At 38.9% G+C, this 26603-nt stretch overlaps 1 protein-coding gene and 1 long non-coding RNA gene across 6 annotated transcripts in view; one reads left to right on the top strand and one right to left on the bottom strand.

Moving 5' to 3' along the window:
- Nucleotides 1-26603, top strand: part of LRMDA (leucine rich melanocyte differentiation associated) — a 1316517-nt gene that overhangs the window by 1268522 nt on the left and 21392 nt on the right. The window lies entirely within an intron of this gene.
- The window catches only part of LOC147342865 (uncharacterized), a 135415-nt gene continuing 110966 nt past the window's right edge, over nucleotides 2155-26603 (bottom strand). For 2 of the 4 annotated variants that reach the window (XR_015156784.1, XR_015156783.1), the window contains 2 exons: nucleotides 3351-3395; nucleotides 2155-2722 (listed from right to left, as the gene is read on the bottom strand). This is a non-coding gene — a long non-coding RNA (uncharacterized LOC147342865). Of the gene's footprint in view, nucleotides 2723-3350; nucleotides 3396-3475; nucleotides 3682-26603 lie in introns of all 4 variants that reach the window. The other 2 variants (XR_015156785.1, XR_015156782.1) reach the window with 2 other exon arrangements.

Here is a 26603-nt window from a genome sequence, read left to right as displayed (position 1 = left end):
CTTTGCCACCCCATGGACTGCAGCACGCCAGGCCTCAAGGTCTATCACCAACTCCCGGAGTTTACTCAAACTCATGTCCATTGAGTTGGTGATGCCATCTAACCATCTCATCCTCTGTCGTCCCCTTCTCCTCTCGCCTTTGATCTTTCCCAGCATCACGGTCTTTTCAAATGATTCAGCTCTTCACATCAGGTCACCAAAGTATTGGAGTTTCAGCTTCAATATCAGTCCTTCCAGTGAATATTCAGGACTGATCTCCTTTAGGATGGACTGGTTGGATCTCTTTGCAATCCAAGGGACTCTCAAGAGTCTTCTCTAATACCACAGTTCAAAAGCATCAATTCCTCAGCACTCAGCTTTCTTTATAGTCCAACTCTCAAATCCATACGTGACTACAAGAAAAACCATAGCCTTGACTAGATGGGCTTTTGTTGGCAAAGTAATGTCTCTGCTTTTTAATATGCTGTCTAGGTTGGTCATAGCTTTTCTTCTAAGGAGCAAGCGTCTTTTAATTTCATGGCTGCAGTCACCATCTGCAGTGATTTTGGAGCCCAAGAAAATAAAGTCTGCCACTGTTTCCACTGTTTCTCCATCTATTTGTCATGAAGTGATGGAACCAGATGCCATGATCTTCGTTTTCTGAATGTTGAGCTTTAAGCCAACTTTTTCACTCTCCTCTTTCATTTTCATCAAGGGGCTTTTTAGTTCTTCTTCGCTTTCTGCCACAAGGGTGGTGCCATCTGCATATCTGGGGTTATTGATATTTCTCCTGGCAATCTTGATTCCAGCTTGTGCTTCATCCAGCCCAGCATTCCACATGATGTACTCTGCATATAAGTTAAATAAGCAGAGTGACAATATACAACCTTGGCGTATTCCTTTCCCTATTTGGAACTAGTCTGTTCCATGTTCAGTTCTAACTGTTGCTTCCTGACCTGCATACAGATTTCTCAAGAAGTAGGTCAGGTGGTCTGGTATTCCCATCTCTTTCAGAATTTTCCACAGTTTATTGTGATCCACACAGGCAAAGGCTTTGGCATAGTCAATATAGCAGAAATAGATCAAATTGCCAACATCTGCTGAATCATCAAAAAAGCAAGCGAGTTCCAGAATAACATCTATTTCTGCTTTATTGACTATTCCAAACCTTTTGACTGTGGATCACAATATATGTGTTAAAATATGGTGTTTATTTTTGCCTTGTATGAGAGTCTCAGGTTCCATCTGTGGTCTCTACATATGAACCAATTTTGTTCCTTTTTATGGCTGAGTGATATTCCATTGTATATATGTACCACATCTTGTTTATGCATCCTTCTGTTGATGGGCATTTAGGTTGCTTCCATGTCCTGGCTGGGCTTCTCTGGTGGTGCTAGCAGAAAAGAACCTACCCACCTGCTAATGCAGGAGATGTAAGAGACAAGGGTTCAATCCCTGGATTGGGAAGATCCCCTGGGGGAGGGCATGGCAATTCACTCCAGTATTCTTGCCTGGAGAATCCCTATGGGAGAGGAGCCTGGCAGGCTATAGTCCATAGGGTTGCAAAGAGTCAGATGTGACTGAAGTGATTTAGCACAGCACACAGCACATGTCCTGGATATTGTAAATAGTGCTGCAATGAACACTGGGGTTCATGTTTCTTTTGAATTATGTTTTTTTTTTGGGTATATGCCCAGTAGTGGGATTGTTGGGACATATGGTAGTTCTATTTTTAGTTTTTTAAGGAACCCCCATACTGTTCTCCATAGAGGCTGTATCAATTTACATTCCCATCAACAGTGCAAGAGGGTTCCCTTTGCTCCACAACCTCTCCAGCATTTATTGTTTCCATATTTCATGATGATGGCCATTCTGATCAGTATGAAGTGATACCTCATTGTAGTTTTGATTTGCATTTCTCTAGTGAATTAGTGATATTGTGCATCTTTTCATGTGTTTGTTGGCCAATCTTTTGTCATCTTTGGAGAAATATCTGTTTAGGTCTTTTGCCCATATTTTGATTAGGTTTTTGTTTTTTTGATATTGAATTGCATGAGCTGTTTGTATATTTTGGAAATTAACTCTTTGTCTGTTGCTTCATTTCCTAATATCTTCTCCCATTCTGAGGATGAACTCCCTTATTAGGTTGAACAGAATAAGCAGAACAAAATATTCTGGGAGTATTTCAAAATGGTTATTTCTTTACTCCTCATACCCACTCACTCCCATCAGAAACACAAGAGAATGTTTCTCCAATGTACATCCTGAGAACCTAGTGGAGGTCCTGGAGATAAAAGTCAACAGAAGTACATGGTCATTCCCCTCCCCACTTAAGACTTTGTCTCTCATACTAATCTACACTGAATTTATAGAAATTTTTGAGTTACACTCTAAGTATTCCTACCATAACTGGGTTCATTGACAATTTCTATTCCTGGACTTCTGCTCTAAGTGAACTTTGATTCTATGTATCTACCTCTCTCTCCAGTTTTCAGGGCAATGATTTATTCTATGACTTCAATTCTCTGATGACTCAAGAAGTGTTGATTTTTCACTTTAGTAGCTTTTTTCTTGTTGAGAGGTTGAGTGGGGTAACTTCCAAATTCTTTACATGTCATACCAGAAGCTAGAAGTCAATTTCATATGCTTTAGAGGAGAAATATTTCCCACATTCCATATGCTGTCTCTTCGGATTATTTTTCCTGCTTCTGCACCGTCTCTTGTATGGAAATTCTCTTACCACCTGTAAATAATGACAAACATTTAGTGCTCATTCAAGGTCCAGGTCAGTTGATTCTCCACCAATGCACAGTAGATTTTCTTCACAGAGAACATTTGTAGTACTTATTCTCTATACCTTTTCATACTGTTCAAGGGGTTCTCAAGGCAAGAATACTGAAGTGGTCTGCCATTCCCTTCTCCAGTGGGCCACGTTTTGTCAGAACTCTCCACCATGACCCATCTGTCTTGGGTGCCCCTTACAGGTCATGGCTTATGGTTTCATTGAGTTAGACAAGGCTGTGGTACATGTGATCAGTTTGATTAGTTTTCTGTGATTGTGGATTTCATTCTATTTGCCATCTGCTAGATAAGGATAAGAGGCATATGGAAATTACCCAATGGGAGAGACTGATTAAGGGGAAAACTGGGTCTTGCTCTGATGGGCGGGGCTGTGCACAGTAAATCTTTAATCCAATTTTCCATTGAAGAGCTGTGTTCCCCCCCTGTTGTTTGACCTGAGGCCAACCTATGGTGGAGGTAATGAAGACAGTGGTGACCTCCTTCAGAAGTTTCCATGCCACACTCAGTGCCCCAGACCCTGCAGCAGGCCACCACCAACTCACCCTCCACAGAGACTCCTGGATACTCACAGGCAAGTCTGAGTCAGTCTACTGTGTGGTCACTGCTCCTTTCTCCTATACAAAAAAGAATTATGAAAGAACTATACAAAAAAGATCTTCATGACCCAGATAACCATGATGGTGTGATCACTCACCTAGAGCCAGACATCCTGGAATGTGAAGTCAAGTGGGCCTTAGGAAGCATCACTACGACAAAGCTAGTGGAGGTGATGGAATTCCAGTTGAGCTATTTCAAATCCTAAAAGATGATGCTGTGAGAGTGCTGCACTCAATATGCCAGCAAATTTGGAAAACTCAGAAGTGGCCACAGGACTGGAAAAGGTCAGTTTTCATTCCAATCCTGAAGAAAGGCAATGCCAAAGAATGTTCAAACTACCAGACAATTACACTCATTTCACACACTAGCAAAGTAATGCTCAAAATCCTCCAAGCCAGGCTTCAACAGTATGTGAACCATGAACTTCCAGATGTTCAAGCTGGATTTAGAAAAGGCAGAGGAACAAGAGATCAAATTGCCAACATCCATTGGATCATTGAAAAATCAAGAGAGTTCATGAAAAACATCTACTTCTGCTTTATTGACTATGCCAAAGCCTTTGACTGTATGGATCCTAACAAATTGTGGAAAATTCTTAAAGAGATGGAAATACCAGGCCACCTTACTTGCCTCCTGAGAAATCCGTATGCAGATCAAGAAGCAACACTTAGAACTGAACATGGAACAACAGACTGGTTCCAAATATGGAAAGGAATATGCCAAGGTTGTATATTGTCACCCTGCTATTTAAAGTATATGCAGTATATATAGCATGTGAAATGCTGGGCCGGATGAAGCACAAGCTGGAATCAAGATTGCTGGGAGAAATATCAATAACCTCAGATATGCAGATGATACCACCCTTGTGGCAGAAAGCAAAAAAGAACTAAAGAGTTCTGATGTGAGTGAAAGGGGATAGTGGAAAAGTTGGCTTAAAACTCAACATTCAGAAAACTAAGATCATAGCATCTGGTCTCATTACTTCATGGCAAATAGATGGGGAAACAATGGAAACAGTGTCAGACTTTATTTTCTTGGGCTCCAAAATCACTGCAGATGGAGACTGCAGCCATGAAATTAAAAGATGCTTGCTCCTTGGAAGAAAAGCTATGACCAACCTAGACAGCATATTAAAAAGCAGAGACATTACTTTGCCAACACAAGTCTATCTAGTCAAAACTATGGTTTTCCCAGTAGTCATGTATGTCTGAGAGTTAGACTGTAAAGAAAGCTGAGCACCGAAGAATTGATGCTTTTGAACTGTGGTGTTGAAGAAGACTCTTGAGAGTCCCTTGGACTGCAAGGAGATCAAACCAGTCAATCTTAAAGGTAATCAATCCTGCATATTCACTGAAAGGACTGATGCTGAAGCTGAAACTTTCATACTTTGGCCACTTGATGTGAAGAACTGACTCATTGGAAAAGATTCTGATGCTGGGGAAGATTGAAGGCAGGAGGAGAAGCAGGTGACGGAGCATGAGGTGGTTGGATTGCATCACCGACTCAATGGACATGAGTTTGAGTAAGCTCCAGGAGTTGGTGATGGACAGGGAAGCCTGGCGTGCTGCAGTCCATGGGGTCACAAAAAGTCAGACATGACTGAGTGACTGAAATGAACTGAACTGAACTGATTCTCTATACCAACCATCTGACCCAAACTTCTCTTTTGCTTTGACTTTTTCTGATTATTTTGTGACCTGATATTTCAAGAGAGACATGTAAAATCCCTCAGGTGAAATAGGGCCTCACTTTTTGGGTTGGCCAAAAAGTCCATTTGGGTTTTTCCATAATGTCTTAAACCCAAACTTTTTGGCCAACCCAATAAAACAACCTGAGAACTGATGTCATTCCTTTTACCCTAAGGGTCTCCTGAGACCTTGCTGGATGAATTCAGAGACAGGAGAATTCATGAATTCTGACCATAAAGGATGTGTTCTCCCTACCTCTCAATCTCAAGCTTCCGATCACCCATAGGGTGATTTTGTAAGAATAAAAAAAGACATTCTTCCCTTAAGAGGTCTACTTCTAGCACTCGCTCATTAGCATAGTAATTTTGTGAGAGCAAGGTGCTTTACTCCCATCTGCAAGGAAATGTAATACATGCACGCCTATGATGCTTACCCTGTGAATGGAGCCTTCTTGGATATGCATGCACAATCTGCACATCCAAACTGGGAGGCCCTGCCTCTGATTGCTTAAGACGTTTAAAAGTCAGTTTATGGTTCTCAGTCAGAACCATAAAAAAGCAGACCTCCGAATCCCTCTTAGTCAATTTAAAAGCCAACAACATTTTGCTTCTTTAAATGTTCTTTTTATGCTCAGTTAAATCTCTTCTCTGTTTATTTGACTATTATATGTTCTTCAAAATCCAGCCTAAGTTCTACCTTCTCTAAGACAATTTCAGTAACTCCTGCAAACCTCATTGTTCTCCCACATCTCTTAAAATCTAAACCACTGATCAGCCCCACAGAGTTCATTATATATTGTCATGTCTTGTTCACTATTATGTTAGAAATGTTAGCTTTTAGACTTAAGCTGGTTGGGGTGGTCTGAGCACAGAAACAGAACTTTTTACTTTGTCTTATATCCCCCATTGACTTTATTTGGAGGCATTGAGTGGTCTTTTTGTAAACACATTCTTGTTGGATGATAATATCATTAGGAGACAAATGAACTGTCTCCTAAACTTTTGTTTCTATGGCCTTTCACAGTCCACCCCTTGCATCTCAGCTATAATTAATCCTCTCCATTTTTTGCAACTTTATACCTGGATAAAGACATAAACCACGAACAACCCACACTACCCTAGATTGAGAGTGTGAATGAAATTACCACAAAAATATAAAATAAGCCAAGGGTGGTTCATATACATTTTTAGTGAATTTTGGGGCCTTCTTTTTTGTTTGCTTTTTACATTTTCATTGGAGTATGGTTGATTTACAATGTTAGTTTCTGCTATAGAGTTATACAGATTTCCACTTTTTAAGATTCTTCTCCCATATAGGTTATTGCAGAGAATTCAGTAGAGTTCCCTGAGCTAGAGTAATAGGTCCTTATTAATTACCTATTTTATATATAGTAACATGTATATGTCAGTCCTAATATCCCAATTTATCCTTTCCCCCAGTAACCGTAAGTTTGTGTTCTACACCTATGACTCTATTTCTGTTTGGTATTAAATAAATTCATTTGTACCATTTTTTTTTTTAGATTCAACATGTAAGTCACATGATATTTGTGTTTCTCTGTCTGACTTACTTCATTCAGTACAATTTCTAGGTCCATCCATGTTGCTGCAAATGACATTATTTAGTTCTTTTTTATTGCTGAATAGTATGCCATTGTCTGTATGTACCACATTTTTATTCATTCCTCTGTCGGTGAACACTTAGGTTGCTTCCATGTCCTGGCTTTTATAATAGTGCTTCAAGTGAACAGTGAAGTGCATGTATTTTTACAAATTATGGTTTTCTCTGAGCACATACCCAGGAATAGGACTGCAGGATCATATGGTAGCTCTGTTTTTAGTGTTTTTAAGGAACCTCCGTATTGTTCTCCATAGTGGCTATACCAAATTACATTCCCACCAACAGTGTAGGAGGGTTCCCTTTTCTCCACTCTCTCTCCAGCATTTATTTGTAGACTTTCTGATGATAGCCATTCTGACTGGTGTGAGGTGACACCTCATTGTAGTTTTGATTTGCATTTCTCTAATGTTGAGTATCTTTTCCCATCTGTATGTCTTCCTTAGAGAAATGTCTATTTAGATCTCTGCCCATTTTTCTTATTGTTGTTTTTTTTTAATTGAGCTGCTTGAACTGTTTGTGTATTTTGAAGATTAATCCCTTGTCAGTTAGTTCATTTGTAATATTTTCTCCCATTCTGTGGGTTGTCTTTTTGTTTTGTTTATGATTTCTTTGCTGTGCAAAAGCTTTTGAATTTCATTAGGTTTCATTTTTTTGCTTTTATTTTTATTACTGTAGGAAGTAGGTAAAAAAAAAACTTTATGTCACAAAGTGTTCTGCCTGTATTTTCCTCTGTTTATTTTTGTGTATGGTGTTAGGGAGTATTCCAATTTCATTCTTTCACATGTAGCTCTCTAGTTTTCCCAACACCACTTATTGAATAAACTGTCTTCTCTCCGTTGTATATTCTTTCTTTGTCACAAATCAATTGACCATAGGTGCGTGGGTTTATCTCTGGATTTATATCCTGTTCCACTGATTTCTACTTCTGTTTTTGTGCCAGTGGCATACTGTTCAGATGACTATAGTTTTGTATATATTCAGGGAGCCTGATTCCTTTAGCTCTGCTTTTCTTTCTCAAAATTGCTTTGGCTATTCAGGGTCATCTGTGTTTTCATACAAACTGTAAAATTTTTTCTTCTAATTCTGTGAAAAATGCCTTTGATACTGTGAGAGGGATTACACTGAATCTGTAGATTGCTTTGGGTCATCTCATGATTTTCATAGTATTGATTCTTCTAGTTCAAGAATATAGTATATCTCTCCATCTGTTTGTGTCATCTTTGATTTCTTTCATTAGTACCTTATAGTTTTCTGGGTACAGGTCTTTTGCCTCCTTAGGTAAGGTTATTCCTAGGTATTTTATTCTTTTTGATGTAGCGGTAAATGTGATTGTTTCCTTAGTTTATCTTTCTGATCTTTTGTTGTTAGTGTATAGGAAGGAATACACAAGATTTCTGTGCATTAACTTTGTATCCTTCAACTTTACCAAATTCATTGATGAGCTCTAGTAATTTTCTGGTAGCATCTTTGGGATTTTTTATGTACAGTATCATGCCATCTGCAGACAATGACATTTACAAACAAGTAAAAGAAGTTTTACTTCTTTTCAAATTTGGATTCCTTTTATTTCTTTTTCTTCACTGATGGTTGTGGCTAGAATTTCCAAAACTATGTCTCACTAAGAGGTGAGAGTGGACATCTTGTTTTTCACCTTAAAATAAATGCTTTCAGTCTTTCACCATTGTGAATGATGTTTGCTGTGGTTTATCATATATAGGCTTTATTATATTGAGGTCAGTTCCCTCTATGCCTACTTTCTGGAGAGTTCTCACCATAAATGCATGTTGATTTTTGTCAAAAGTTTTTTTCTACATTTATTGAGATGATCATAGGGGTTTTTTTAGTTATTTTTTATTTTATTTTTTTGATTGGAGTGTAGTTCCTTTACAAAGTTGTGTTAGTTTCTGCTGCACAATGAAGTGAATCAGCTCTACATACATATATCCCCTCCTTGAAGCTCCTTCCTGTTAGCCCCCATCCCATTCATCTAGGCCACAGAGCACCAAGCTGAGCTCCCTGTGCTATACAGTAGGTTTCCATCTAGATAATTATTTTGCAAAGATTATATGGTTTTTATTCTTCAGTGTGTTCATGTGGTGTATCACATTGATTTACATATATCAAAGAATGCTTTCATCCCTGGGATAAATCAAAATTGATCATGGTGTATGATCTTTTTAATGTGTTGCTGAATTTAGTTTGCTAGTATTTTGTGGAGGATTTTTGCATATATATTCATTGGTGATACTGTGATTTTCTTTTTTGTGGTATCTTTGCTTTTAATGTTGGGGTGATAGTGGTGAATGTTGGGTGATAATGTTGGGGGGTGTTCCTTCTTGTGCAAATTTTTTTTTAGTTTCAGAAGGATAGTGTTAACTCTCCTCTAACTGGTAGATAGATTTCACCTGTAAAGTCATCTGGTCCTGGACTTTCGTTTGTTGAAAGTTTTTAAATCACAGTTTCAATTTCATTACTTGTGATTGATTTGTCCATATTTTCTATTTCTTTCTGGTCCAATCTTCCTGTACCTTTCACAGATTTTGTCTCTTTCTTCCAGGTTGTCCATTTTATTGGTGTATAGTTACTTGTATTAGTCTCTTATTATCCCTTGTATTTCTGTGGTATTTGTTGTAATTACTTTATCATTTCTAATTTTATTGATTTGAGCTTTGCCCTCTTTTTTATCTGATGAGTCTGGCTAAACATGTCAGAGAACGTTTTAGTTTCATTCATCTTTTCTGTTGCTTTCTTCATCCCTATTTATCTCTGCTTTGATCTTTATGATTTCCTTCCTTCTAAGGGTTTTGTTTGTTCTTCTTTCCCTAGTTGCCTTAGGTGTAAGATAAGGCTGTCTACTTGATATTTTCTTGTTTCCTGAAGTAATCTTGTATTTCTGTACATTTCCCTCTTAGAACTTCTTTTGCTTTGTCTATAGGTTTAGGATCATTTTGTGTCTCCACTTGTTATTTGTTTCTACCTATTTTTTATTTCCTCTTTGATTTCTTCAGAGATCCATTGGTGTTTAGTAACATTCTGTTTATCCTCCACCTGTGGAACTGTGTTCCTGTCTTGCTGGGTTTTGGCCTGAGGCTTTCCAGCACTGGAACCCGCAAGCTGTTGGGTGCAGCCAGGTCTTGGGGCCAAAATGGGGACCTTCAGGAGAACTTATACCAATCAGAAGCGTGCCGGCTGCGAGGGACCACGCCAGAGCGCGGCTAAGAGGAGCTACCCCTCACCCAAGGTCAGGGGCGGCGACCGAGAGTGCCAGGCTGCGACGGCGCAGGAGTGGCCTAGAGGAGCTACCCCACGTCCAAGGTCAGGGGCGGCGGCTGAGAGGAGCTACTCCATGCCCGAGGTCAGGGGAGGTGGCCGAGAGGAGCAACGCCACATCCAAGGAACCGTGGCTGCGCGGGTGCAGGAGGGCTGAGAGGAGCTACTCCTCATTACGGTCAGGAGGGGCGGCCTGAGGAGATACCCCTTGTCCAAGGTAAGAGAAACCAAAGTAAGATGGAAGGTGTTGCGAGAGGGCATCAGAGGGTAGACACACTGAAATCATAATCACAGAAAACTAGCCAATCTGATCACATGGACCACAGCCTTGTCTAACTCAATGAAACTAAGCCATGCCGTGTGGGGCCACCCAAGACAGACGGGTCATGGTGGAGAGGTCTGACAGAATGTGGTCCACTGGAGAAGGGAATGGCAAACCACTTCAGTATTCTTGCCTTGGGAACCCCATGAACAGTATGAAAAGGCAAAATGATAGGATACTGAAAGAGGAACCCCCCAGGTTTGTAGGTGCCCAATATGCTACTGGAGATCAGTGGAGAAATATAACTCAAGAAAGAATGAAGGAATAGAGCCAAAGCAACAACACCACCCAGTTGTGGATGGGACTGGTGATAGAAGTAAGGTCCGATGCTGTAAAGAGCAATATTGCATAGGAACCTGGAATGTCAGGTCCATGAATCAAGGCAAATTGGAAGTGGTCAAACATCAGATGGCAAGAGTGAATGTCGACGTTCTAGGAATCAGCGAACTAAAATGGACTGGAATGGGTGAATTTAAGTCAGATAACCATTATATCTACTACTGTGGGCAGGAATCCCGTAGAAGAAATGGAGTAGCCATCATGGTCAACAAGAGTCCAAAATGCAGTACTTGGATGCAATCTCAAAAACGACAGAATGATCTCTGTTCGTTTCCAAGGCTAACCATTCAGTATCACAGTAATCCAAGCCTATGCCCTGACCAGTAATGCTGAAGAAGCTGAAGTTGAACGGTTCTATGAAGACCTCCAAGACCTTTTAGAACTAACACCCAAAAAAGATGTCCTTTTCATTATAGGGCACTGGAATGCAAAAGTAGGAAGTCGAGAAACACCTGGAGTAACAGGCAAATTTGGCCTTGGAGTATGGAATGAAGCAGGGCAAAGGCTAATAGAGTTTTGCTAAGAGAACACACTGGTCATAGCAAACACCCTTTCCAACAACACAAGAAAAGACTCTACACATGGACATCGCCAGATGGTCAACACCAAAATCAGATTGATTATATTCTTTGCAGCCAAAGATGGAGATGCTATATACAAAAACAAGTCAGCAAAAACAAGACCAGGAGCTGACTGTGGCTCAGATCATGAACTCCTTATTGCCAAATTCAGACTAAAATTGAAGAAAGTAGGGAAAACCACTAGACCATTCAGGTATGACCTAAATCAAATCCCTTATGATTATACAGTGAAAGTGAGAAATAGATTTAAGGGACTAGATCTGATAGACAGAGTGCCTGATGAACTATGGACAGAGGTTTGTGACATTGTACAGGAGACAGGGATCAAGACCATCCTCATGGAAAAGAAATGCAAAAAAGCAAAATGGCTGTCTGAGGAGGCCTTTACAAATAGCTGTGAAAAGAAGACAAGTGAAAAGCAAAGGAGAAAAGGAAAGATATAAGCATCTGAATGCAGAATTCCAAAGAATAGCAAGAAGAGATAAGAAAGCCTTCCTCAGCAATCAATGCAAAGAACTAGAGGAAAACAACAGAATGGGAAAGACCAGAGATCTCTTCAAGAAAATTAGAGATACCGAGGAAATATTTCATGCAAAGATGGGCTCGATAAAGGACAGAAATGGTATGGACCTAACAGAAGCAGAAGATATTAAGAAGAGGTGGCAAGAATACACAGAAGAACTGTACAAAAAAGAGCTTCATGACCCAGATAATCAGGAGGGTGTGATCACTCACCTACAGCGAGACATCCTGGAGTATGAAATCAAGTGAGCCTTAGAAAGTATTACTACAAACAAAGCTAGTGGAGGTGATAGAATTCCAGTTGAGCTATTTCAAATCCTGAAAGATGATGCTATGAAAGTGCTGCACTCAATATGCCAGCAAATTTGGAAAACTCAGCAGTGGCCACAGGACTGGAAAAGGTCAGTTTTCATTCCAATCCCAAAAAAAGGCAATGCCAAAGAATGCTCAAACTACTGCACAATCACACTCATCTCACACGCTAGTAAAGTAATGCTCAAAATTCTCCAAGCCAGGCTTCAGCAATACATGAACCGTGAACTTCCTGATGTTCAAGCTGGTTTTAGAAAAGGCAGAGGAACCACAAATCAAATTGCCAAAATCTGCTAGATCATCAAAAAAGCAAGAGAGTTCCAGAAAAACATCTATATCTGCTTTATTGACTATGCCAAAGCCTTTGACTGTGTGGATCACAATAAACTGTGGAAGATTCTGAAAGAGATGGGAATACAAGACCACCTGACCTGCCTCTTGAGAAACCTGTATGCAGGTCAGGAAGCAACAGTTAGAACTGGACATGAAATAACAGACTGGCTCCTAATAGGAAAAGGAGTACGTCAAGGCTGTATATTGTCACCCTGCTTATTTAACTTATATGCAAAGTACATCATGAGAAATGCTGGGCTGGAAGAAGCACAAACTGGAATCAAGATTGCTGGGAGAAATGTCAATAACCTCAGATATGCAGATGACACCACCATTATGGCAGAAAGTGAAGAGGAACTGAAAAGCTTCTTGATGAAAGTGAAAGAGGAGAGTGAAAAAGTTGGCTTAAAGCTCAACATTCAGAAAACTAAAATCATGGCATCTGATCCCATCACTTCATGGCAAGTAGATGGGGAAACAATGGAAACAGTGGCTGACTTTATCTTTTTTGGCTCCAAAATCACCACCGATGGTGATTGCAGCCATGAAATTAAAAGACGCCTACTCCTTGGAAGGAAAATTATGACCAACCTAGATAGCATATTAAAGTGCAGAGACATTACTTTGCCAACAAGGGTCCCTCTAGTCAAGGCTATGGTTTTTCCAGTGGTCATGTAATGATGTGAGAGTTGGACTGTGAAGAAAGCTGAGCGCTGAAGAATTGACGCTTTTGAACTGTGGTGTTGGAGAAGACTCTTGAGAGTCCCTTGGACTGCAAGGAGTTCCAACCAGTCCATCCTAAAGGAGATCAGTCCTGGGTGTTCATTGGAAGGCTAATGCTAAAACTGAAACTCCAGTACTCTGGCCACCTCATGCTAAGAGTTGACTCATTGGAAAAGACCCTGATGCTGGGAGGGATTGAGGGCAGGAGGAGAAGGGGATGACAGAGGATGAGATGGCTGGATGGCATCACCAACTCGATAGACATGAGTTTTTGTGAACTCCAGGAGTTGGTGATGGACAGGGAGGCCTGGCGTGCTGCAGTTCATGGGGTCGCAAAGAGTCAGACGTAACTTAGCAACTGAACTGAACTGATACCAATCAGTATTCCCTGGGGCCTCTGTTCTTGCCTCATAGCAGGCTACAGCCAACCCCTGCCCCCCAACCCAGGAAACCTCTAAGGCCCCTAGGTAGGTCTAGCCCTGGTTCCCTTAGAGGTATTGCATTGTGCTTGATCCCAGTGCACGTGAGACCTTGTGGGCACCCTCCAGGAGTGGAGTCTCTTTTTCCCGCCATCCTTATGGCAGAAAGTGAAGAGGAACTAAAAAGCCTCTTGATGAAAGTGAAAGTGGAGAGTGAAAAAGTTGGCTTAAAGCTCAACATTCAGAAAACGAAGATCATGGCATCCGTCCCATCACTTCATGGGAAATAGATGGGGAAACAGTGGAAACAGTGTCAGACTTTATTTTTCTGGGCTCCAAAATCACTACAGATGGTGACTGCAGCCATGAAATTAAAAGACACTTACTCCTTGGAAGGAAAGTTATGACCAACCTAGATAGCATATTCAAAAGCAGAGACATGACTTTGCCCACAAAGTTCCGTCTAGTCAAGGCTATGGTTTTTCCTGTGGTCATGTATGGATGTGAGAGTTGGACTGTGAAGAAGGCTGAGCGCCGAAGAATTGATGCTTTTGAACTGTGGTGTTGGAGAAGACTCTTGAGAGTCCCTTGGACTGCAAGGAGATCCAACCAGTCCATTCTGAAGGAGATCAGCCCTGGGATTTCTTTGGAAGGACTGATGCTAAAGCTGAAACTCCAGTACTTTGGCCACCTCATGTGAAGAGTTGACTCATTGGAAAAGACCCTGATGCTGGGAGGAATTGGGGGCAAGAGGAGAAGGGGACGACAGAGGATGAGATGGCTGGATGGCATCACTGACTCGATGGACGTGAGTCTGGGTGAACTCCGGGAGTTAGTGATGGACTGGGAGGCCTGGCGTGCTGCGATTCATGGGGTCGCAAAGAGTCGGACGCAACTGAGCGACTGATCTGATCTGATCTGATCTATGGAGCTTCTGCACTCAAGCCAAATTTTAATGGTTTTCCTGTCAAGGCTGCCTCTCACAGTGTCTGCCAGTATTCATATACACAGACACTCATGCAAACACACCCACACTGCACTGGGTCCTGAGAGAGGTTATTTGCAAGAGCTGAAAATGGATTCAATGCAGTGTATGCCCTCAAGGAGGCTCTGAGTCTTGCTGGTGCAAAAAACAAACTCGTAGAGTACAGTGAGTGCAGGAGAGTAAATGTGGCTTAAGTGGTGTGCAAGAGCTCATAGGAGGGAGAGAAGGTGAGCTAGAAATCAGAGGGAAAGGGGCTTTGACCTGGATAATGAACTCAGAAGTTTATTTGGAGAAAATAACAAAAGAAAGTGTTAATGATGGGCATGGAAAAGACAGCAGAAGCAAAGACATAGAGAAGGGAGGTGGAGAGATGTGCTGGCTTCCACTAGAAGCTACATTTATAGTAGCACTGTGAAGATAAAGGAGATGTGGGAAGAGGTCAAATTTTTAGAAAGTTGATTCAGTAAGTTGTATCTTAGAATCCTTTTTATTTGAACGTTCTGCAATCCCAACTCCAACTTGCTTAAGTTAAAAAAAGAAAAAAGAAAGGGAAAGATGGAAGATGGAAGGAAAGGAGAGAAAAAAATTTATTAGTGTACGTATCTTTCAGCTCAGTTCAGTTCAGTCACTCAGTCGTGTCCAGCTCTTTGAGACCCCATGGACTGCAGCACGCCAGGCCTCCGTGTCCATCACCAACTCCTGGAATTTACTCAGACTCATGTCCATTGAGTCAGTGATGCCATCCAAGCATCTCATCCTCTGTCATCCGCTTCTCCTCCCACCTTCAATCTTCCCCAGCATCAGGGTCTTCTCAAATGAGTCAGTTCTTCATATCAGGTGGCCAAAGTATTGGAGTTTCAGCTTCAGCTTCAGCTTTCAGTCCTTCCAATGAATATTCAGGACAGATTTCCTTTAGGATGGACTGATTGGATCTCCTTGCAGTCCAAGGGACTCTCAAGAGTCTTATCCACACCACAGTTCAAAAGAATCAACTCTTCAGTGCTCAACTTTCTTTATAGTCCAACTCTCACATGACTACTGGAAAAACCATAGCTTTGACTAGATAGACCTTTGTTGACAAAGTAATGTCTCTGCTTTATAATATACTGTCTAAGTTGGTCATAACTTTTCTTCTAAGGAGCACATGTCTTTTAATTTCATGGCAGCAGTCACCATCTGCAGTGATTTTGGAGCCCAAGAAAATAGTCTTTTTCTCTTTCCACTGTTTCCCCATCTATTTGCCATCAAGTAATGGGACCAGATGCCATGATCTCTGTTTTCTGAATGTTGAGCTTTAAGCCAACTATTTCACTCTCCTCTTTCACTTTCATCAAGAGGCTCTTTAGTTCTTCACTTTCTGCCACAAGGGTGGTGCCATCTGCATATCTGAGGTTATTGATATTTCTCCCAGCAATCTTGATTCCAGCTTGTGATTCATCCAGCCCAGCGTTTCTCATGATGTACTCTGCATATAAGTTAAATAAGCAGGGTGACAATATACAGCCTTGATGTACTCCTTTCCCTATTTGGAACCAGTCTGTTGTTCCATGTCCAGTTCTAACTGTTGCTTCCTGACCTGCATACAGGTTTCTCAAGAGGCAGGTCAGGTGGTCTGGTATTCCCACCTGTTTAAGAATTTTCCACAGTTTGTTGTGATAATATCTTTAGGTGTACATATCTTTAGGTGTTACCTGGATCCAGGTGTTTTAAGGTAGCATCAAGAATGTCCTTCTCCAATTTTATTGCATCCTCTTCTCTCATGATGATTAATGACCACCAACACTTCATATTTCCATTCTGTTAATTCGCAATCCCAATGGAAAGGGAGCTTCACTTTTATAATGACCCCAGCAAGTGATTCCATGATTGTCTCACTGGATAGGTTTATTCCATGTGTCAATCTCTGCACCAGTTACTGAGGTCAGAGGGACAAAATGCTTTGCTTGGCTCACTCACAGTGTGCAATCCTAGAGTCCCAGGATAGAGTCAATTGTACCCAATCCACTGAATCTTGTGTTGGGGAAGAAAAGAGACAGCTTTCCAAAGAAAACTAGAAAGCTATTTCCTGAAGGGAAATGCATGCAGGGCAGAAAACAATGAGACAAACCAGATACAAAGGCCTTAGAAAACTAGGCAGAGGGCAGCTTATGAAGTAGACATCAGTGAATAATAGCTAGGAGTCAGAGGGAGCAATTTAAAGATACCTTGGAGGAGCACAAACTAGACAGAACCCTTCAGGAGAGTGTGTAGCTTGGAGTCAGGCAGGCCTCATAGCAATGCAGCCCCAACACCAGTACTCTGAGAGTATGATGATATTCAATAGAGTTTGCTTTTATTGTGGTCTCTTATCTTCACTGTCTATTACAGTAGTCACTAGCCATATGTGGCTATTTATATTTACATTATTTAAAATTAAATTAATTAATTAAAATAAAAATTCAGCTCCTCACCTTCACTATGCACATTTCAAGTGCCCAGTAACAACATGTGGCTGATAGCTACCACATTACATAACACAGAACAGAACAATGCAGAGCAGAACATTTTCAGCGTTACAAAATGTTCTAATAGGTAGCATTGGATTAAACTATTGCTTCCATCACTTCGGTTAATTTACCCAAGAAACATATGTGCTCAGACATCACAGTTTTCTTTTGTTTGCTGGCCAATTTAAAATAATGGGAAAAGGAGTAGAATTATTCTGCTTGGGATAGACCCAATATAGAATCTCCGATGAAAGGCTTAAGTTCAAACCTGAAATTCAATTAAAAATGTTGATTATCTATGCATTGCTACACTTACCCCCCTGTGTGCTCTCTTTTTCTCTTCCTCTAAGCATGTCCTGTCAAGTTGGAAAATACATTGTGATTATTGGAAGCCAGTCAGGCTGATTAACAGACACCAATTAAGTATCTATCGAAAGGAACAAACATGAGGCTGGTAATTCTGGCTTTGGGACTCCGTGGCCTTCTATTGGCATCATGCAGGCCTCCAGCAGGGTTTAGGATAAGATCTCCAGTTCCTCTGTCAGCCAGCCTCCAGGCACCCTGGATGCTCCTGATATCGTCAGGGGAAGCCTGGTGTTCCGGGACTGAATCTTGTAGTTGATGAAAATTATTTACAACCACTACATCCTGAAACTGTAGCATATGTTTCTTATCTTAAAGGAAATCTTATGGCACATATAAGACGTCTTTTTGGTTTTATGAATGAATTGGGAGTGTTTTGAAGCGTCACTTTACAGGGAAAAGGGAATGGGATGGTACCATCATAACCAGACTCTATGCCAGGGATCTGACAACAAAGAACCCTGTCCTGTAGGAATTACACCCATTGTTACTGATGAGGAAGCTGAGGCTTAGTGAAGCCAAACAAGTTTACAGGTATTTCAAATGCTGCCATTAAGTGGCAGAGATGGGACACAAACCTATCATTGTCTGACACCTCCTTATACGCCAGCGGTGTTTGTGCTGTACAGATAAGAAAGCACAGCCTTGGACTGGGACCACCTCCTCCACATTATCAGAAGTCCACACAGGCTCCATCTGTAAAGCCTTAAGAATTTGAGCAGTGTTAAAGTTGGAAGTTTCTACTTTTGTCATGGGCATGTATGTTTGGATCTTGGCCCATTTCTTATATGCATGTATTCATTGAATCATTCTTCCAGCAAACAGTTATTAAGAATCTAATTGTGCGTCTATATGTTGGGGATATAGAGATGAGTAAATAAGGCCTTTCTGCCTTCTAAAGCTCAAAATATCCTATATGATATAGATACATCAATAAACTATTATAAAGCAGGGTGACAGATGTAAGGGAAAAAGGAAACAGGGTGTTCTGCAGTGCATTCCACAGGTAAGATGGGAGGAGCAGCCAGTGAGGGGATGCATTGTGGGGAAATTAAAGATAATAACAAAAGTAACTAAAAGTTAGATTTCTTTTTTTAATATCTCCATGTGATAATAAATTCTAGGCAATGTCAGCAATAAAATTCTCCTCCTTTCCAAAATAATTTCTTGGTGTAAATTCTAAGAAATTGCTGATATTACGGTCTAGTTTAAATAATATATACATAAACAAGAAATTGGCACATTTTTGATGCTTTTCCTTTAGGAAATATTTCACTCTGTCTGTAAGTTAATTCAGAGAACTCTCAGTTATACTGTCAACTCACCACCCCCAACTCCTCCATCCCCTAACACACACCTGACTGCACTCACTGGTTCCCACGGTCAGTTCATAAGAGTATAGGTGCCTTCTCCCCTGATGTTGTCTCCACCCTCTGTAATACAATGTATTCCTGAATTTAATCAATAGATTCCAAATAAGCACAATGGTTGGGAGGATGACAGGACAAGTTATTTCCTGCCAAGTGACCTCTTATTTGATTCAAAATTGAAAACAAAAACAGTAAGAGTTTTATTACAGGTAAGAAGAGATTTTAATTTCTACATGAAATCTTTAAAGATTGTGTACAAACCTTTGAAATTGGCATCTGGTCTTTTAAAATTGTGCATTGTTTTTAAACCAGTGAACACATTAGGAAAATAACAATTATAATATTATGAATTCTTATGCAATTTCAACTGAAAATAATTTCATCATTTAGGAGAGGTGTTAAAAAGTATGCTGTGTATATCTGATACACTAGGTCTTGTGGGTTCAGAGAAGGAGGCTCCTGAACCTCCATAGACTTGAGGGAGCTCCGTGCATTTGAAGAGTTGGAGATGGTGGAAATCTAGGATAGGTGTTGTGAAGAACAAGGGCTAAGTTTGATGAGGCCATCAGGGACCAGGTAAGGAAGGCCAGAGGCTCAGAAGGTTTTGAACAAGGAGGGAAGTGGTTACATTTGTGCCTTGAAAAGTCCATTGAGAAGTATGAGCACTGGCAGCAGCCTAGTATTTTGTCACTGTACTTATTAATTTTTTTACTTAACAAATTTTAACAACTTATTTAATTTATTTATTAAATATAACTATTTATTTTAATTGGAGGTTAATTACTTTACAATATTGTATTGGTTTTTAATTTTAGGCTTACAGTAAAGTTGCAAAACGACTTTTCAAATATTCTTTGCCCAGAATCCCCAACAGTTATATCTTAGTAGGACTGATACAATACTACACATATACTACTGTTATCTAATCTATAGACCTTATTTGAATATCATCAATTTCCCACTAATACCATTTCTTTTGGTCTAATATTCCATACAAGGTATCACACTGGATTTAGTTATTATGCTTTTGCTTAGTGTCTCCTGGAATTTGGGACAGTTCCTTAATCTTGCTTTGTTTTTCATGACCTCAGCACGTTTGAGAAGCACTGGCTGTTTATTTCATAGCCTGATCCTCAGTGGAAGTTTGTCTGCTGTCTCTACATGATTTCTTTCTGATTTTAATTTTTTGCAGAAATACTGAAAAATTGATATTTTGTTCTTTTTAAAACATATCAAGAAACACTTGTTGATTTGTGACATTACTGATAATGTTAACATCACTTTAAGGGGACATATGCTTGGTTTCTTCACTGTACTTATTATTTTTTTCCAGTTGTAAGTATATTGTGTGGTGATATTTTGAGATAATATAAATATCCTGTTTCCCATCATACTTCCACCCACTAATTTTAGCATTCACTAATCAATTTTGCCTGAAACAATTTTTACTGTGATGTGTCTCAAATGATGACTTTCTATTTCCACAATTTCTTCTACATGACTTAGTTGGAATTATGCTATAAAGAAAAGCTGTCTTATTTATTTGTTCATATCAACATATAAATGTATAAACGTACATTTATATAAATATCAGTATATATCAGTATAAAGCCACAGAGTCTTATTTTAATCTATGGGTTATAACTGATTACTGTCATCATTTTGTTCCCTAAAATTTCCTAGATTTGGCCATTGGAAGCCACTTTATGTTGACTTCTGAGTCTTTGCAACATTTCCTAATGTTTTTATTTTAATTGATTTATTTTTTCAATATATATATTTATTTATTTATTTTAATTGGAGGCGAATTACTTTACAACATTGTATTGGTTTTGCCATACATCAACATGAATCCGCCACGGGTGTACACGTGTTCACCATCCTGAACCTCCCCCCACCCCCCTCCTCATTTTATTGCTCAAACAGTATGTATATATTGTGAGGGTTTTTTAGGAAAAACAAAAAACCAGAATTTGGATATATTAGGTCTCCTTTTCCTGTTACTGACATGACTTGATATTGTCTCACAACTCTAGGGTACTCTGTTTTGTGTTTCCGCACTTCCATTCTTTTTCCTGCTTATGTTTCCGTTGGGTCATTGCTGATGACTTATCCTCCACCTTAACTGATTATTTCCTCAGCTGTGCCGGTCTACCAGTGAGTCCAACAAGCGTGCTCTTCAAGAGTGCTATTACCAATTGTTCTTCCTAGGACTCATCTAGGAATGAATATTTCCTATAGCTTATTTCTTCCAAAATGACCCATGCTTTTATTTTTTATGAATGCTGCTTACCAATTTACTGGAGCCGTTAGCATGTTAATTATATTTATGTTTGATTCCCTCTCTGATGTTTCCAACATCTGGTTTACCTTTGAGCATTATTCTGCTGATTGCCTTCTCTCTTAGCAGTGGGTGCATTTTCTGCTTTTTAGCATCTTGTCATTTTTGATTGAATGGCAGACATTGTGTATAGATCAGTTGAGGCTGATGTAAATAATATTTTTGCCTAGAAATGAGCATATATTTCTTCTGGCAAGCCATTGAGGGGTTTAGTCAGTCCATTTAGGTCTTGAACTGAGTTTAGGGTTTATTGTTATACATAATGTACTCCATCTGTAAATTTTTTAGCATTGCCTTGTGTTTAGGTTGGAGTCTCCAGCATGGGATAGCATGCTTCAACTGTCAGCCTTTCCCATGCACCTGTGCAAGAGTGGTTTCTCTCTGTGCTTTGCCATTCTGTACTTTAGTAACTTCTGTTTATATCTGTGTTATTTTCTCTTGTGCTTTCTTTTAGTCTGGTTTCTTATACATTGTTTATATTTTTGTTGAGCTGAATATTTAAGTTTTTAACTTTCATGGTTTCATTTTTATTTATGAGAGTATTTTTGGCTATTCACTTTCTGAAAATCATTGCTTTAAGTGTATCTGTAGATTCTTATAATCAGTGTTTTCATTATCATTAAGTTTTTAGATTCTGCATTTTCAGTGTGTACTTTCCTTTTACATGAGGTAGTTTTCAATTACAGGTGGAAGGGAGTTTGGAATTTTTTATTTTCTCGGTGATATTTAAGTGCTCAAGGGTTTTTTGCATAGTAATCAGACAGTAAGTTATATTTCTATTTTATGAAGCATATTACTATTTTCTTTGTAACTTAATATTAGATCAGTTTTTTGACGACCCACAAGTAGTGTAGAAGAAGGTATAATATATTCTTTGTTATCAGTGTGTGAAGTGTGTCTGTATTATCAGTGTAAGACGTGTGTGTATTCTTGAAACCATAAGGATTTTTCTTTTATCTTTGAAGTATAATAGTTTTATATTACCATCTCAGTGTTGATCATCCATGTTTACTTTCCCAATACTTTTATGGGTCCTTTCAAGATGTAGATTTAAGTTTTCCTTTGTTTCTGGAAATAGTATTGAATTACAGTTTTAAAATATTCGATACACTAAATTACTTTGGTTTTCTTGCTCTGGCCATCCAATTATATGTATGTTCTTTCTTCTTTGCCTGTTTCCCATTACTAACAGTTTTTTTCTGTCTTTCTTCCTTCTTGATGTATCTCATTTACATTATCTTGGATATTTCCTAACTTTATTCCATACCATTTATTAAACTTTCATTTGAATCTATTTTTCCCTGAGAATCTTGCAATTTAGTCATAATTTCTGAAATAATTTTGCTTATTTTAATCATTTTATTTCATTGGTTTGATGAACTGTCCTTTCTTTTTTTTCTTATATTTTTGTTTCTGCCTTTTGAATTTCTGATTCAAGGTGATTTTTCATATTTCCAAAGGCTTGCTCATTTATATGTAATTAAGTCTGCAGTGATTTCTTGTAAGTTATTTCTACTTTATGATTATTTTTGGGGGGAGAATTTACATCAGCTTAATTGAGTTGACTCTTCCTTTCTGATCCATATTATAATTTTTAATAGATTCTTGTTTCCCATGGATTTTTTTTAAAGATTTGATAATATTTAGATTTCTAATTCAATGCTGCCCTCTTCTGCCAATTCTAAAGTCCATTTCTTTAGTGGAGTGTGTGTGTGTGTGTGTGTGTGTGTATGTGAGAGAGAGAGAAAGAGAGAAAGAGAATGGGAGAGAGGGAGAGAGGTGAGGAATATGGACCATGTCTTTTATTTTTTGTTAAGTCTTTTTGTTTTGCTTGTTCTCTTCCAAAACTCTAAACTTTTCCAATTTGTTTCTTTTCTCCTTTTCTATTAGTCAAGGGAGTCATCTCCCTTTCCTTTTGTTGTTCCTCTCCCTGAAGCCATGCCTTTCAAAAGCTGCCATGTGAAATCATGTGTACTTTTCAGCATCCTTCTTGTCATCAGTAATTATATTTGTCAATAGACATTTTTAAAGTACTTTCACACTTAAGGTCAACTTTCTCTTTTTGGCTGTGCTTTTGAGAACTCTTTATGTACCTTTACCTTCCATCTCCTCATTTTCTTATAGTTTTTTTCAAACTTGTTCAGCTTTTGGTAGGAGTGTGCGTGAGAGATCACAAGATTTGACGAGTTTTATTTCTCCGGTTATTATAAAGTTTGACAATCCTCTGTGGTTTAGTTATGCTGAGATTGCAGGGTTTATGTAGCTTCATTTGCTCCTCTTATTGTTCTTTCTTATTTTTATAGGATATATGCAAAGTGTAGACCTAGCGAGCTGCTATTATTTTCAGCTCTCCTGAAGTTCTCAAAGCGTCACTGTAGAGCAGCACACCAGTTTTATACTCAAAGATTAAAAAATGTTGAGGCTCTATGGGTAGTAAACCCAAGACTATACAGCTCATCAGTGACCAGAACTGACAATAAAGTAGTTATTTGAAAGCAAGTGTTCCGTTAAGCCTTTCTTCCCAGACTATGGAGCCTTCATTGTTTTGGTGCCTGATTCTTCTCTGTAGAAATAACTAGACTTCTGCATGATTGTCCCTAAGGTGGGTTGTAGGATGTTTTTCCCTATTCACTAAGTGTACCGGGCCCCTCTCAGAAATGTGCATTTTGGATCTTTTCTAGATTCCATTCCTTCCATACAGAAGAACATCTATAATAGTGATTTCTGCCACAGATGCTAAAGTTATAGGATATAGATGCATGCCCAGCAGAACTCAAGACCAGTAATGAAAGCTATCATTTCTGATTTTTCTCTGATGCTTTCTCTGATTCAGCCTTTTTTTTTTTTTCTTTTTTTTACAAGGGGGATGGATTATCTCACTGTTACTCTCCCCATTCCTGGCAGCATTTTATTGAATATGATTGTGTAGGTCAGTAATTTAAACTGATAAGTTGCATAGAAATGTAATGCAAATATAAAGGCAGATTTCATCAAACAAGTTTAGAACGGCTCCAAGTTTTAAAAATAGTTACAAATAGACTTGTCATCAAACCTCAATTTAGCAGCAAACATGACAACAAAATAGAATTCTGTCTTAAAAACGTGTTACCTGTATATCTACCTTGCCCATCATGTCTAATGTAATGTCCTAATTTCAAATAAATATTTTTTACCACTTTAGGTCACATGTCAAAATTTTCATTTAGTCAACACAGTCACCAAACCCAGAAAGCATGTGATATTCCTATTTCCCCAACTCAGTGATTATCATCCACAAAACTGTAGTATTGTTAGTAGCTGTGGTAATAATCATGGTAGATAGCTTTTATTGAGTACTGTATGTCCACTTTGTTGTTTAATTTAATCATCATAAAAATCCTGTAGGATTTTTGTATTCTGTAGGCCATGCCTTTTCCTAAGTTTACTATAAAATATGTTTCTTTTCACCAAACTTCTTAGAAGATTCTCTATTTCATGACTTTCCTTTGCATTCTTTTAGCATGTGGCTCCTGCCCTCATCACTCTATTGAAACTTATAACCGATAATCATCTTATTGACCAATGGAAAGGCTTCTCTTTATTTCTTATCTAGGTGGACCTTTCCTAAAGCCTTTGATATTGTTTACCACTCAATTTTTTATGCAGTTTTATTTATTATTAATTATTTATTTGGCTGCATCAGGTGCTAGTTGTGGTACATGGGGTCTTCATAGCAGCATGGGATCTTTCTTTGGTGCTCAGCTTTCTTTATAGTCCAACTCTCACATCCATACATGACCACTGGAAAAACCATAGTTTTGACTAGATGGACTTTTGTTGGCAAAGTAATGTCTCTGCTTTTTAATGTGCTGTCTAGGTTGATCATAGCTTTTCTTTTAAGAAGCAAGTGTCTTTTAATTTCACAGCTGCAGTCATCCTCCGCAGTGATTTTGGAGCGCAAGAAAATAAAGTCTTTCCCTGTTTCCATTGTTTCCCCATCTATTTGCCATAAATTGATCGGTCCAGACACCATGATCTTAGTTTTCTGAATGTTGAGCTTTAAGCCAACTATTTCACTCTCCTCTTTCACTTTCATCAAGAGGCTCTTTATTTCTTGTTCGCTTTCTGCCATAAGGGTGGTGTCATTTGCATATCTGAGGTTATTGATATTTCTCCTGGCAATCTTGATTCCAGCTTGTGCTTCATCCAGCCTGGCATTTCCCATGATGTACTCTGCATATAAGTTAAATAATCAGGGTAACAATATACAACCTTGACATACTCCTTTTCTGATTTGGAGCCAGTCTGTTGTTCCATGTCCAGCTCTAACTGTTGCTTCTTGACCTGCATACAGATTTCTAGGAGGCAGGTAAGGTGGTCTGGTATTCCCTTATCTTTAAAAGTTTTCCACATTTTGTTGTTATCCATACAGCCAAAGGCTTTGGAGTGGTCAATAAAGCAGAAATAGATATTTTTCTGGAATTCTCTTGCTTTCTTGATGATCTAACGGATGTTGGCAATTTGATCTCTGCTTCCTCTTTTCTAAATCCAGCTTGAACATCCAGAAGTTCACAGTTCATGTACTGTTGAAGCCTGGGTTGGAGAATTTTGAGCATTAGTTTGCAAGCATGTGAGATGAGTGAAATTGTGCGGTAGTTTGAGCATTCTTTGGCATTGCCTTTCTTTAGGATTGGAATGAAAACTAACTGACCTTTTCCAGTCCTGTGGCCACTGCTGAGTTTTCCAAATTTGCTGGCATATTGAGTGCAGCACTTTCACAGCATCATCATTTAGGATTTGAAATAGCTCAGCTGGAATTCCATCACCCCCACTAGCTTTGTTTGTAGTAATTCTTCCTAAGGCCCACTTGATTTCACACTCCAGGATGTCTGCCTCCAGGTGAATGATCACACCATCGTGGTTATCTGGGTCATGAAGATCTTTTTTGTACAGTTCTTCTGTGTATTCTTGCCACCTCTTAGTATCTTCAGCTTCCGTTAGGTCCATACCATTTCTGTCCTTTATTGTGCCCATCTTTGCATGAAATGTTCCCTTGGTATCTCTAATTTTCTTGAAGAGATCTCTAGTCTTTCCCATTCTATTGTTTTCCCTTTATTTCTTTGCATTGATCACTGAGGAAGGCTTTTTTATCTCTCCTTCCTATTCTTTGGAACTCTGCATTCAGATGCAGAGTAAATCTACATTCAGGTTTGCTCCCTGGTCCTCTACAAAAAAAGAAAAAAATTGATGATCCTTGCTTTTGGTTATTGAAAAGTATACTTAGCAAATGTTAAGTATAATTATATATATATATGTATATACACACACACATATATATGCATATATATATAATTTTTATCTTTGATATCACTTTTAATTCATTCTAATTTGTTCACACTAGATCCCATGATTTTAATTGCATCAAGAAGAGAATGTTCCAGTAAGTGAGGAAAAATAATAATTTCCATCCAAGTATCTCTCACACTACTCGTTTCGTTCCTCAGGAGTTCTGCCATGAGGCACTTCTCTTATTTTGCTAAACCATTGGATGGTTTGGAGAAAGAATTGCTGT

The sequence above is a fragment of the Bos grunniens genome, chromosome 28 (genome assembly GCF_055505025.1).
Source record: "Bos grunniens cultivar Pamir isolate PY7600 chromosome 28, Bosgru_T2T1.0, whole genome shotgun sequence".
Classification (NCBI taxonomy): domain Eukaryota; kingdom Metazoa; phylum Chordata; class Mammalia; order Artiodactyla; family Bovidae; genus Bos; species Bos grunniens.
This window is presented reverse-complemented; position numbering and strand designations above follow the sequence as displayed.